Source organism: Dunckerocampus dactyliophorus, chromosome 11, assembly GCF_027744805.1.
Source record: "Dunckerocampus dactyliophorus isolate RoL2022-P2 chromosome 11, RoL_Ddac_1.1, whole genome shotgun sequence".
Taxonomy (NCBI): domain Eukaryota; kingdom Metazoa; phylum Chordata; class Actinopteri; order Syngnathiformes; family Syngnathidae; genus Dunckerocampus; species Dunckerocampus dactyliophorus.
In genome coordinates, this window is record NC_072829.1 from 11,861,483 (window position 1) to 11,876,645 (window position 15,163).

Genomic DNA, 15,163 nt, shown 5'->3' on the forward strand with positions numbered 1-15,163 from the left:
CATAGAAACAATTTTACAAAACTGCCTAAATAGAATTGAAAAGTGGGCTGATGAAAATGGTTTTCGCTTCTCAAGAACAAAGACGGTATGCATTCACTTCTGCAATAAAAGGTCTTTACACTCTGATCTGGAAGTTAAAATAAGTGGTTCTGTCATCCTGGTTACTCAACAAACAAAATATCTTGGCCTGGTATTTGATAACAAGCTAACCTTTAAGGCTCATATTGATCATGTGAGACAAAAATGCCATAAAGCCTTAAACCTTTTAAAGGTAGTATCTAAAATGGATTGGGGTGCGGATCGCATTGTTCTGCTACGTCTCTATTGGTCTTTAGTCAGATCAAAACTTGATTATGGCTGTGCAGTTTATAGCTCTGCTCGAAAGTCCTACCTTGATAAGTTAAAAACAATAGAAAATCAAGGACTTAGAATTTGCCTTGGAGCTTTTCGTACTTCTCCAATGGAAAGCTTGTATGTGGAGGCAAATGAGCCTCCACTGCATTTAAGATATCAAAAACTATCTCTTAACTATGCAATCAAATTAAGAATAACCCATTAAATCCAACGTATGAACATACCTTCAGACCACAATACCGGGTTTTTTACGACCTTAAACCATCTTCCATCAAACTGTTTGGCTTTCGTGTTCGAGAAGCTCTAATGCAAGTTCTTGGTACCACTGATGTTTCTCCATCTTTAGTACCCAATATTCCTCCTTGGGTGATCAGCGAACCTTTAATAAACTTGACATTAGCAACATTCAAAAAGGGCGTTACAAGTGATCTGGTCTACCTGGATAGGTTTGGAGAAATAAGACACAAATATAGGAACTACTATGCTATCTATACAGATGTATCAAAAGATCACAATAAAGTAGGATCAGCCTGTATTAGTGGCACAATAAAAGAACAGGTTAGATTACCAGACAGTGCTTCCATATACACTGCCGAGTTGTTGGCTTTGAAAATGGCTTTGGGTATAATACAAAACACTGATGGAAAACAATTTGTTATTTTCACAAACTATCTATCTAATCTAGTGTCTTTACAATGTAGAGATCTTAAACATCCCTATATTGTACAGTTACTAGAATCATTATACAAAGTCGGTGTATTATCTAAACTGGCATTTTTTGTTTGGATACCAAGCCATATAGGTATCAAAGGGAATGAAAAAGCTGATATGTTAGCAAAAGAGGCACTTAATACGGCTGTAACAGAAATGAAGATACCCTATACAGACTTAAAACCAAAGATTAATGAATACATAAAAATAAAGTGGCAAATGTCATGAGATTTAAATCCCGGTAACAAACTCTACCAACATCAGCCTATAATCGAACCACATACTACAATCCCGTTATCTAAGCGACGGGAAGACGCTGTGCAAACTCGTATTTGAATTGGTCATTCTCGCTTATCACACTCCTATTTACTTGCAGCAGAAAATCCTCCCCGTTGTATATCATGTAATAGTACACTCTCAGTTAAACATATTCTTCTGGAATGCATTGAGTTTGCTCACATCCGTGTCAATTTTTATAATGTACCTGATCTGAAAACCTTGTTCAGCGAAGTTCCGCGATCATGCATCATAGAGTTTCTTAAAGAAACAAATCTTTTTATTAGGTTTTAGATAATGGAAAAAGGCCTTTTGGCAGGCCATTTTATTCAGTATCTAGTTTTACAGAGGAGACTTTAAGCCGCCGTCCCGTATAAAGAAAAGCCACACCATTTGAACATTAAAGAACCTACTTCACTGTTCGAAAAGAGTAGGGAATTTTTCCCGGTAAAGTAGATCACAGTTTCTATCTTACAAGCTCTACTCCATAATTAAATTGATAGATTACACTCCTGAGAAACAGGTTTTGTCATTAATAACTTCACATATTAAGGTCCAGACACTTACATGACACTTTGTGTTGATAGTGTCGTTAAACTTTAATCAATCAATCCTTTCCTGTCCAGTGTGAACCTTGTAATTTGATCAATTTGATTTTTGATCTCTTTGAATACCTCCTGGTCCCCCACAACACTCTTCACTGGGTACTCTCCACAGTATTTTTTCATCTCTTTATAGTTTGCAATATAATTTGGTTTATACCAACATACTAGAAATCTCAATTGTGCTGCGTGGTAATGCCTTTCCAGATCTGGGAGTCCCATCCCTCCATCTTCTTTCGGCAGCCGGAGAGTCTCTATCCTTACCCTAGGCCAGTGGTCACCAACGTTTTTCCTTGTGAGAGCTACTTTTACAAAATGAAAATTTTGCCAAAGCTACTCATTTTTGTAACATTTATTTTCAGAGCTTATTTTAAACCCAAACAAAGCGAATATGCTTGTTTTACCAGAACATTAACAAAATGCTGGTGTCCACAACTCACATTTTGTATTTCAGAATGCATTTCTTTCTACTGTTCTTTCATTATTAACTGAAAACCTGAATGAAAAGCAGGCTTGCGGGCACTCCGTGTAGTCGTGGGGGGCTACCTGGTGCCCGCGGGCACCACGTTGGTGACCCCTGCCCTAGGCCTTCTGCCATCCCATATAAACCTTGATATTGTTCTATTCCAGCTTACAAATTGGGCCTGTGGGACCTCTATTGGTAGGGACTGGAACAGGTACTGGAGCCTTGGTAGGATGTTCATCCTAATTATTTGAATTCCTGAACTCAAATCCAGTGTTAGCGTGGACCATCTATCGATATCTCTTTGTATGTCCTGATTTATCCTGCTATAATTTGCTTTCTATAACTTAGATATTCCCTTTGTAACCATAACCCCCAAATATTCAATTTTCTTATGTCCCCAGTCCAAGTTAAACATTTCTTGCATATCATGCGAGGGGCTATAGTTGATCCTCAGTATCTGTGTCTTTGTGACATTTATTTTATACGCTGACAAATTTCCAAACAATTCCAAAAGTTTTGTCAATAGGGGTAATGATTTATCTGGGTCGTTAAGATAGGCTATGACGTCATCCACCGAGTCCCAATTTATGTTCGGTACCGTTCACCTCCACTCCTCTAATCTCAGTATTTTGTCTCACTGCTTGCGTGACCGGTTCAATAAAGAGAGCGAATAAGGTGGGTGATAAGCAGCAGCCTTGTCTCATCGACCTCTGCGATGTTATTCTGTCTGTCAGGCTGCCATTAATTTTTATTCTTGCCGTTCGTTGTTGGTAGAGCGTCTTAATACACTGTACTGCCTTATTGTTGAATCCAAATCATTGTAAAACTGTGAATACAAATTTCCAATTAACACAGTCGAATGCTTTTTCGGCATCGACACTCAGAGGTATTTTATTGTTCTGGAAGGTCCCATTTGAAGGAGGTGAGGAGGACCGGAGTTAGCTCTTCTATAAACATCTTATACCACTCCGCTGGAAACCCATCACTTCCCGGTGACTTATGATTTTTTTGGGCATTTATTGCCTCTTTCACCTCCTTTGTTGTAATTTCAGCCGTAAGCCTATCATTCTGTCTGGTCCCTACTGAGGGTAGGTCTAGCCCCTCCAGAAAAACCTTCATTTCCTCTCCTTTTGCTGATGTGGGTTGTGTATATAACTCTTGATAGTACTCTTGGAAAATTCTTTCAATGTCTTCTGGAGTGGTTAGTATGTCTTCAGAGTGTGGGGCTTTAATTTTATTTATGTTGTTTTTTATTTGTTGTTTTCGTATACGTTTTGCCACTAATTTTGTGGCTTTTGGACCTACTTCGTAATAGCCCTGCTTAAAAAATGTGGTCCCTTTTTCGATTTCATCTAATAACATCATTAATTATACTCCTGGACTCTTTAATTTCTTGATATACCTTGGGATTTTGTGTCCTCTGATAGTCCTGTTCCAGTTCCCTTAATTTTTCGATATTTACTCTATACGCTTTAGCTTTAAGATTTTTTGCATGTGCTGTTTCAGCTATTAGTTTCCCTCTGAAACTGCCTTCATCGCATCCCAGAATATTGTTGGGTCTACCTCTCCGTTGTCGTTCTCCTCAATGTATCTTATTATCTCTGTTTTTACTTTAGCCTTTGTCTGATCATTGTTTAATATTCCCAAGTTAAGTCTCCATATTGTTTTCGTTTTCCTGTTGTTAAGATTTATTAACAGATAAACTTGGTTGTGATCAGATACATCTGCACCCCCAATCTGACATTCCTTCACTCTATAGTAGTCCTCCATGTTCATGAAAAAATTGTCGATTCTTGAGTGCACTTTGTGTACCGCTGAATAGTGTGTAAAATGTCTTTCGAGGGGGTGCATATTCCTCCATACATCTACCATCCCCATCTCTTCCAAAGATACGTTCAAAAACCTTGTAAGTTGCATTCTGTTTCCTTTAAGGGTGGTTGTATCTACTTTATGATCTCTAATGACATTCAGGTCTCCTCCACATATCAAAATACCGCACATTTCTGTTGCAATAGCATCAAATAGGCACTTGAAATTTTTTTTTATCACTCTCCGTTGGCATATATACACTTACTAATGTCAGCTGCTTATTTTCTAACTTCTCTCTTACTAAAACATACCTTCCCTCCTTGTCTCTAATTTTATTTCTCAAGTTCAAATTCAATCATGTTTGATACCAAGATTACCACTCCTCGTCTGCAACTTCCCCCAAAAGAGCTGTGGTACAATTTCCTGTAGCCATATTTTTTTAGTTTACCGTGCTCTGACTGCGACAGGTGGGTCTCCTGAAGTAAAATTATTTGTGCTTTCTCCTTTTTGATTTTTGTCATGACCTTATTTCTTTTTAGCGGGTTGTTTAGGCCATTAACATTCAGCGACATTATCCTAACATCATTCAACATTCTTGTATTTTACCATTCTTCGATCATGTTCTCCCAAACAAATCCTAACTAGGCACAAACATACAAAATGGCTTTCAACTGTGGTGTAGTTCAACCCTTCCCCACAAGGTGGTGGGTAGAGGAGAAATCCTCATCTCTAAGAGGGCTCTTCTCTAGACTTAAATTGGTTCCGGTTCTGGAAACTCTACAAAAGACCTAGGTATGTCCAACTGAATAATATACTAACATCAGCAGTCCCCAGCCGAGTAGAACTATTGTTTTGAATTACGTCTTTGTTAATGAACCCGTAAATCTGCCTCTCTCTTCCCGCACTCATTCAGATTCTCTTGACGAAGTCTTGTAGCTTTTCCCTCACCCGCATCACCATTCCGCATCAAGTGTTTCCCCTCCGGACAACCCGCCACTCAGCTGCTCCTTGCTCCTTTCCTGCCACCACCGTCACGCTGTCGTCTCCTGGGATGTCCACCGCGTAGCCACTCACTCTCATCTCCTGTGCTGCTGTCGTATGTCTTCATTCCATCACTCCAGTGGATTCGGTTTCTAGTCAATGGTATCAATGGTGGAACCGAATTCCTCTCTCCTTCAGCACCTTTTTAATGCTCATATAGGCTTTTCGTTTTTGGACGACTTCGGCTGGATAGTCGTGATAAAAAAAAAGACTTGCTTGTTTCCCATATACACCTTCCTCTTCCACGCCGTCTTCAAAATTACTTCTTTCGTCTCAAACTTAAGAAAGTTGACAATAATGGATCTGGGTGCGGCATTTTTTTGTGTGAGAGCACGGTGGGCTTGCTGGATATGCAGCTCGAGGTCCTCGGGTAGCTCTAGCTCTGTTTTTAGCCACTGTTCAATGAATCTGCCCGACGCCGAAGATACAGATGTTGTTCCTCCTGGATCTTCTTTCTATGTCAGTCAGTTTTTCTTGCATCCGATCCACTTGCTCAAACATTTCTATTATCGCCTCCCCGGCGCCTGTCTTCCACTCTGTTCATGTAGCTCGTTTCAGCTAGCTGTTAGCTTGCGCTCGATGTCGTGTTGTAGTGCACCAATTTCTTCCTTCATCTCCTGTTTTAGCGTGTGTATATCGTGCCGGAGGTATTTTATATCTTTGCTGATAGTGGCCAGCCCAGTTCGCACAGCCTCGTTGTGATTCTGCTCATCCATTCTTCCCGTGTTATCCTCGTGCTTGCTCGCGTGTTCGCTAGCTTCACTTTCGGTGTGTTCCCCGGATGCTGCACGGGTTCGGTTCTGCTCCTAGTTTGCTTTCCTGGTTCTTCTTTTGTTTCCCCCACCCATATCAATCCTTGTTGCCATTGAGTTAAGTCTTTTGGTGGGTTTAGTGATGCCCGGCCAGGGAGAGTTGACGACTACACGTCTGCTCTCGCCGCCATGTTACCGGAAGTCTGACACCCCTAGTCTTTACATAACTACACATCACAATAAATGATTAGTAGTAGCAGCTACAACTGCTGTTATTATTTTAATTTTAAGTTTTTGTTTTAATTTGTGGAAAGAAGTTCAGCAGTTAAAAGCATAATGCTTCGGTCATGCCTGCAGTTATAAAACATTTCAAAATTTACCTGCATCGTTTTGTGACTCAGTTAAATAAAAACATTTGTTTGTCCAGTCCTATATTTTGTCATTGTAGTTTTCTAAAAAGTATTTTAAAAATATCTCTTTGTCTTGTTTTCGTGAACCCAATATCAATATTGTCTCATGAGCTGAGTGTATCGTGACACCCCTACTTTGTTCACACTGCAGGGTATAATGTCAGATTTGGATTTTCAAATTTTATGTAGTTGTACGCATTACCAAAAAAGTAAATATGAACGCAATGCATCCAGGAAGTGACGTGCATTCGCACAAAACGCAACGTCACCGTGCTGTGTGCGTATGGAAGTTAACATGGCCCCTCCTGGCACATTTGTGGCAATTTAAAGGATTTTGTGCAACCGAAGTCAACATTTTCTGAACCAAATTACTTCACATAGGAGATTCAGAAGCAGGAGGGCAAGACTTTTGGCTATGGTACAGTAGTTTGTGTGGAACTTGCTTCGACGTCTGTTCCAAAGACCATTTGTGTGGGTGTATAATGGAGACGAGTGGTGGAACATCAACATGAGCCGCTTCACTGACACAGATTTTTAAAGTAATTTTCGGATGACAAGAAGAACTTTTGCCTATGTCTGTGAGTACCTTTCCAGCTGGCATACATAGGCCTTCAGGACAAAGGGGCTAATGCCTTCCCGGGGTGAAGTCTCTACAACTCTTTCCTCACCTGGTCAGCAATGATGTTAAGAATGGCTGTGCTGTCAGAGGGTGTGGCAGAATCACAATATGGAATAGAATAGAATACATTACAATACAAAAGTTTTAATTGTCATTGCACAGTTTGACACAACAAACTTGTGGGATACTCCTCCATGGCAGTGCACATTGATAAAATACAAAAACAGTCAGTTAAAAGGACCATGGTGAATAAAAAAAACACTTTAGGAAATCAAAAAGTCCAAATAAAAACAAATTTTGCAGCGTCACTAGCAGTGCAACACCAAAGAGGATGTGGATATCAACAGGAGAGAAAGGACAGGATAAATAGAAAGGGAAAAGGAAAGGAAACGGAGGAAAAAATGGGAAAAAAAACCTTTCTTTTTTTTTTTTTTAGCATTTGTGTACCTGTATATATGTGCGTACTTGTGTCGGTGCAGATGTAAGTGTATATATATGTATGCGAGTGTTCGTATGTACACACATGTATGTAGCAATTGATGTGCTACGAAGGGGGGGTAGGATTAAATAAGCTCTGCTTCTTCCTACTCCTTTTCGGACATATGCGTGTTCGAAATAAATTAAACCAAACCAAACCAAAGTCTACACACGACGGCTTCATTGATTGAAAAACGCAACTTTTTCGTGCATGAAGCTTCTACTTGAGTCGGTAATTTGGCCGCTATATGCGGTCAGATATTGACGAAGGGAGACAAAACGGGTGGCTGCTGGCCGCGTTAGACAGGTGACTGCTATACACAGGGTCTATAACGTGTAAATTTGCTGCGGGGGATTTTTCAGTGGCTGCTATAGGCAGGTGGCCTTTCTATAAAGGTGGCCGCTAAGACAGGTTTGACTGTACTTTTATTTCCTTATTTCCTTTCTGTTTTGCAGCAGCATGTTCTGACGCTATTTCATTCTGGGAATTTACTTGAAAGTGATGCCACATTTGCTGTATATGTATACTTTTGTCTAAATAAAAAATGTAAATAAAAAAAAAAAATCTAATCCGAAAAAAACAGCCATCTTCTGGTCCCTTCGGCATCACTCAGGCAAACTTGTCCTAACACTTTCTTTATTGGATAAGCCTGGCCTGCCGTCGCTGTGTCGTGCCTCTGCTGCGTCTGCCATTTAAAAAAAAAAAAAAAAAAAAAAAAAAAAAGTCTTATTTATTTACTTTTGGGGGGGTGCTTTTCTCAAAAAGCAACAGAACTGAACTAAACATTGCAAACTGTTTAATGGCAAAATTGGTGAGAGCACTTAAAGGAATCTAAAATGTCGAGCCTCAAGCTATACTGTATATGTATTAATATATATTCATTCATTCATTCAAAATTTGACTTAAAATTGTTTTCAAGTTTTAAAAAATTATTAATAATTTTAATATTATTTATAATAATATACTATTATTTTTAATAGTATTAATAATTTTTAAGGTGTAGTGGCTTTTATTTTGTAGTGGCAGGCCATCAAGATCAATTACATATAAGGAAACCCTGAAAAAGAAAAAATCTCACCCAGATTAAACTCTTGTTCTTCTGTTCCCACATATTCCGACAGCCAGTCCACCTTAAAGACTTAATTTAAGACTTAACTCCGCTGCACCAGTAGCTATACGCTAACCTGCAAAACAGCAGCAGGCACTACGTAACATGCTGTTAATGAATTGATTGGCTGCGTAAGTAAATATGTACCAACAGGATCTCATCATTGGATGGACAGGGTTCGTCATTGTGTTGTCGCCTGTCACTCGCAGAATTGCATTGCAAAGTAGTACAGAATAAATTGTTATGTGTTTATTTTTGATGTGGATTTTATTTTGTTCTGCTTCAAGGATTTGCTGTGCGCCGAGAACACAAGATCAGTGCGCGATTGCGCACGTGCGCAGTTCAGATGGAACGTTGAGTTGAAGTACACTCCTGATCAAAATCTTAAGTCTAGAATTTAGCTAGAATTTGCATTTTGAACATTTGGTTCTTAATGAGGTTTTAAGTAGAGCTACAATATGCAAAAGCAAGAAGGGGGAGTGAGACAAAAAACACTTTGAAAACGTAATTTTTTAAAAACAACAATTAAACTGAAATCGGCTGTTTATCAGCTGATCAAAACTTTAAGACCATCGCTCAAAAAATAACAAAAAATTCTCCAACTCTCTAACTCTCCAGTAATGAGTAGCTCCACCGTTCTTGTTAATCACTTCAAAAATTGCTTTGGGCATGCTTGATGCGAGTGTTCCCAGGAGGCTAGTGGGAACATTGGGCCTCATTCACGAATATCTTCTTAAAAGTCTTCTTAAGAAGTGTACTTAAGAAGGCGCGGGTTGGAAACTGCGCCGCATTCACGACACGTTCTTAAGTAGGGATAATCGTAATCGTGTTCTTAGGTTGATGAATGCCAACTGCGATGCCCGTGCATGTGAGCCCTAATTTGCATAGGTCACCGCCTATTATTTCCTATATAAGGTAAAAAATGTGCCGTGCGCAACAGGCAGCTGGAGGCGGAGATGGCAACGCGCAAGGGCAAGACTGAGGAGCAGCTGGACAACAAACGAAAGAAAAACTTCAATTCTACTGAAATAGAGGTGCTTTTACAAGGAGTGAGCGAACACAAGACCACCTTATTTTCACGTGTATCCACCGGTCATCAGGCCATCCAAAAAGAGTCGGCATGGAGCACCATTGCAGGAAACATAAATGCTGTTTCCACGGAGAAACGCACCACCGCAGACGTTAAAAAGAACTGTTTTGACTTAAAATAGACTCAAAAAAAGATTGGACTGCACCGGAGGGATCTGGAGGAAACGGGAGGTGGGCCATCAGTCAGAAACCAAACCATTTCGGAAACTCTAGAAAATATTTACACAATCATGATGGAAAAATAAAGTAAAAATACATAGTTTGTGTGTGACAATTTATTTTTTATGTGGTCACATTTGATTAGACGCTGCCTAATTAATACAGCAGCCCCGTGCTCTGGCTCAAGACGTGGCTGGGGGCGCATGTCGTTATCTGGGGGTGCTCCGTGCGCAATAGACACACTACGTTTCATTGCGATGTTATTCTGATGATCCTGAACACCTGCAAAAACAGAGAGGGAAGCCTGAAGCAGGACCTCAAATATTCGTGGCTTTCAGCAAATAAATCTACATGGTCCCTTTACATTCTCTCTCTGCGCACCGCACGTCCAGACAGCCTTTTTTTTTTTTTTTGATGAATTGGGATTTGAATATATATTTATCGATGGAGTATATTTTAGTTGTTTTGATGATAAATAATTGTTGGGATATTTTATTTGCACTACATTTTTTGGGATCAGGTTGCAAAATCCATCATGAGGGCGATTGCGCATTGAAAGTGCAAGCTTTGCTTGTGCGTAAGAGTCCTCCTGAGCGTTCGTAGAATTTGTTCTTAGATCTAAGAACTGTGAGTTAAGAACACATTTCATGAATGCCAAAAATCTTCGTAAGAAGGCTTTAAGAACAGATTTGTGCGTAAGAACGTTTCGTGAATGAGGCCCATTGCTCCTAGTGGTGAAGATGGCTTCACGAAGGACATCAACTGTCTGGAACTGATGGCCATTTTTATAAACTTCCTTTGCCATCCATCCGGTTTATATCGTAATCGGAAATTCAGAGTTGGACAATATTGGTTTTCGGCAAAAAAGCCAATATCGGAAATCCCTAGAAAAAACGTCTTCAAAGGCCTCGTCTCCTTCAACCACAAAATTGCCCATTTGGAATTTGCACAAGAGCACCAAACATGAGACTTTGTAAGGTGGAAGAAAGTTTTATTCTCTGATGAGGAAAAAAAATTAACCTTGATGGTCCTGATGGCTTCCAACATTACTGGCATGACAAGTTGATCCCACCTGAGATGTTTTACATACGGCACAGTGGAGGGGGTGCCGTCATGATCTGGGGTGCTTTTTCCTTCAATGGAACATGCTGGCTATGTGGAGATGTTGCAGGGGGCATTCCTCATGACTGAAGCCCCTCGTTTGTGTGGTAACAACTGGGTTTTTCAACAGGACAACAAAGCAGTTTACAGTGCTCGCCTGATAGGACGTCTTCTAGAGGAATAAGGTCACTCTTTTGGACCATCCTGTGTGTTCCTTTGAACTAAATCCAATTGCGAATATTTAAGGATGGATGGCAAGGGAAGTTTACAAAAATGGTGTTGACCATATTTGTAAACTCTTAGACAGTAGATGCTCTCTGTGATATTTCCACTACCTGGATTAACATTCCCACTAGCCTTCTGGAAACACTGGCAATAAGAATGGCACAGCTAGTCATTACTGAGTCCTTTTTTGAACATTTTATTTCTATATGAGGGGGTTTTCACGTTTTTTTTTGTTTTTTTTTTAGCTATAGTCTTCAACTTCTGATCAGCTAATAAACAGCCTATTTCAGTTGAATGGTTGTTTGCAATAATTGCTTACTCAAAAAATATTTTGCCTCACTCCCATTTCTTCTTTTTTGCAATTTTAAGCTCTATTTAGAACTTCCTTAAGATCCAGCCATCCATTTTCTGTGCCGCCTATCCTCACTAGGGTCGCGGATATGCTGTAGCCTATCCCAGCTGACTTCGGGCGAGAGGCCGGGTACCCCCTGGACTGGTCGCCATATAGACAAACAACCATTCACACTCACATTCATACCTGTGGACAGTTTTAGGGTCTCCAATTAACCTAACATGCATGTTTTTGGAATGTGGGAGGAAACCGGAGTACCCGGAGAAAACACACGCACGCACGGGGAGATGCCCAACGGCAATTCGAACTTCTTCCCGATCTCCTGACTGTGTGGCCAACATGCTAACAACTAGACCACCTTGCGGCCGTCCTTAAGATCCACCAGTGCAAAATGTAAATTCTTGCAATTTTTCAACTGGTCTTAAAATTTTAATCAGGAGTGTATTAATATCCATATACATGACATGTAAATATGTCAGATTCTATCCAAAGGCCGACTTCTGTCTGTTGTCCCTGGACAGGTTGATGTTGAAATACAGTAAGACATAGTTAAAACACTATAAAACACCAATCGTAAGTGTTGAATTGTAAAAATAGGTGGATTGAACAAATAAATATGTTGGATTGCATTGCACATGGCCCTTCCAACACAACACAAAAAAACTCAACCTGCCAACTTGTGCACATTTTTTGGACTTTAAATGCATTTTTATCCTTAATTTATGTTTGCACGCTTTGCTGCTCTCTAGTTAATCATTTTGTTGCATTTCACGCTTTCAGTTTGGAGTTGCCATGATAATGTGCGTGTACAGTAGTTGGAGTGACCAGCTCTTGGCGATTCAGAGCGGCCCCTCTATATTTGCCTCCTGCAGCTGCCACTCTTAGCAAGTGCTACGCGGGGTTCACTTCAATTCAATCAATGACTCAAAGCCAACAGGAAGTACCATCACCTCTGCTGATATTCGACTACATGTACATACCTTGTTGTCCATCAACACAAGCAGTATTTAAAAGGTAAAATGAAGATGATGTTTACCTGGCGGTGTTGTTAGCCACTTGTCAAAATCCCATTCATCTATTTGATGTGTGTGTTAAAGTATTGTACAGTCGCGCCCTGACAGTCACACAGAGACTGACATTCTTCAGTTTCAACACAGCATGCTGCTCAGCTTGCACACACACCTCTGCCTCACTCACAACAATGCAAGAGACACAACTCTCCCTATCCACCTGCAACATTCACAGGCGAGGTGTATTCACCAACACCACAAATGGTTGTTACAGGTTGTTGCAATGTGTAGTAGACTAACCTCCACGTTTCCCCAAGTCTGTAAGTTACATGTTACATGTGTTACGTGCCATGGCAAGACATGGCCATGGCTCATCATTTCCAGCGTGTCTAATCATTCATTCTGCATCGTGTACAATATTTGTTAAGTTAGCGTTCGCTGACATGGAACCCAGGAATCATTGCTTGTGCGCGTTATAAGGCGCCTAAACTCCAAAAAGCACAGGATTTCAACTAATGTAACAAAATTTTCTTTATTTTTTACATGACTGTGAATATTTTCATTTATCCAGGTCATTGTATTCTAAGAGCATTCGATCGATCTCGACTGGACTGTTGTCTTAGAAGATGTTTTGCCCCTCATCCGAGCAGGCTTCATCACTTGCAGTTAATACTCAAAGACTAGGTGGGACAGACACCTGTCAGACGAGATAGGACAGCTCTAGTCTAGTTTATGCTCAAAGACTAGGTGAGACACACACCAGTCAGACAAGATAGGTAAGCTCTATTCTGAGAACCTGGTGCAAGATCCAATTTAACCAAGTTTAATTTTTTAACATTGACAGTAATTTAGCAGTCCCCTCTAAAAAAAACCTCGCATACACATTCTCTACCTGCACAGTTGTTGAAAATGGAAAGTGTAGCAAAAGCGTAAAACTCAAGTGCAAGGAGACTTTGGATGTGCGAGTACATTGGTGGCACTTGGCGAACTCTGTGTCTTCCACTGGTGAGAAGGGCTGGTCATCTCGTCCGATTAATTCACCTTTTTTTCGGGTTATTAGCTTAGGATTCCGATTGTCACGCACATGTGCATGATTGTGTGCCACATGGCTGCGTTAGCTGCTGTTTCACTGATGATCACACGTGAGCCTCGAAAACTCACCATTCTCCGTCAGTTGTTTGTTCTTGGCATGTGTTGACAGTTTTCATGGGACCCAGAATTCCTGGCTGCATCCATGGTACTGGCTTGTTAGACATTACTTAGGTCAAGACACTACACTCCACGAAAGGATCGCAGCGAGGGCTGCAACAGTGCTACCACAGGTGATGGACTTTTGTGATCGGTGTTTTGAAGGCATGAAGGCATTTATCGGCATATGCTAATCTTGTAATTTTTCACGGAAATTGGCCGAGACTGATCGATGGCCGATCGATTGCCACACTCGTATAGAAATTACTAGGCTGGACGAAAATTAAAAATTATTGTCGATAATTGATATGATTGACAACATTTTTTGAGACAATTTTTTTCATTAATCATATGGCATAATAATGTGAGTACGTCTTATCAAAAGCAATAAACTTTAATTTCTCAAGATTTAACATTGTAACTGGAATGTCATTAGTGTTTAAATAAAATTAATTAAACAACATAATAAATTTAACAAACAAAAAGACAAAAAAAACAAATTAAAATAAAATGGACTCCGTCTCTTTTAGCAAAAATTGCACTTAAATAAAAATCACAATCATAACAACACAATTAAACACAATAAAAAAAAATAGACCGTGTCTCTGTTACGAAAAAAAATACTCACACACACACACACACACACACACAGAGTGTAGTGTATTGTGTATTTTTAAACGAATGTAGGGGTCATATTTGAGCTGGGTAAAATATCTGTGGTGGCGGTGGAGTAAAATGCAATGTTTCTGATGTCCTTCAACACGTCTTCTTTCACTCGGTTATACGGTTCAGGAATTGCTGTTTGTGACAAGTCACAAACAGCAATTCATACGTTCTCCCAGGCAATTCTTACTGTCTGTCAAACATTTATAACATTTCCTGAAATGTTGGCTTTTCAACCGTACTGAGGTTGCATTTCTTTTGCAGTGTAGTGAGCAACACTGTGAGCGTGGACCATTTTGCACTGTTTACAGTACTTTGCCGACCAAACGCCTCAGTAAGTGACGAAAGCTTTGCTGCACCTCTGCTGCTAACTTGCTGCTAGCACTCTGTGTATCCACTCACGAGTAGCCCCGCTTACACGTACTGGGACCAACAGGCTGAATGGGTGACAGGAGGGTTCACTTTCCCCGGTCATTCCACTATAGAACCAATGTACACAGACATATGCGGAGCGAGCCCTCTTGTCCTCCACCCTGTGTGGGTGCAGAGAGACGAGGAAAACAAACAGGCTTACATACACATGTCAATTTAATGAGGCCGGCAAAATTATCAACTTTTAATTATGGATATATTGATTTTCGCGACAGGCCTAACTTCAATTAATAATGAAATTTGGGTATTATTCCTTAACAGGTAAACAAAAAAGTGCAGAGTAGCCACAGGCCACATGCAAATCTGTAGCCACTTATT

General features: G+C 40.1%; 1 protein-coding gene across 4 annotated transcripts in view; it reads left to right on the top strand.

Annotated features, from left to right (window-relative positions):
- Positions 1–15,163, top strand: part of rnf103 (ring finger protein 103) — a 57,303-nt gene that overhangs the window by 11,582 nt on the left and 30,558 nt on the right. The gene's annotated exons all lie outside the window — the stretch shown is intronic.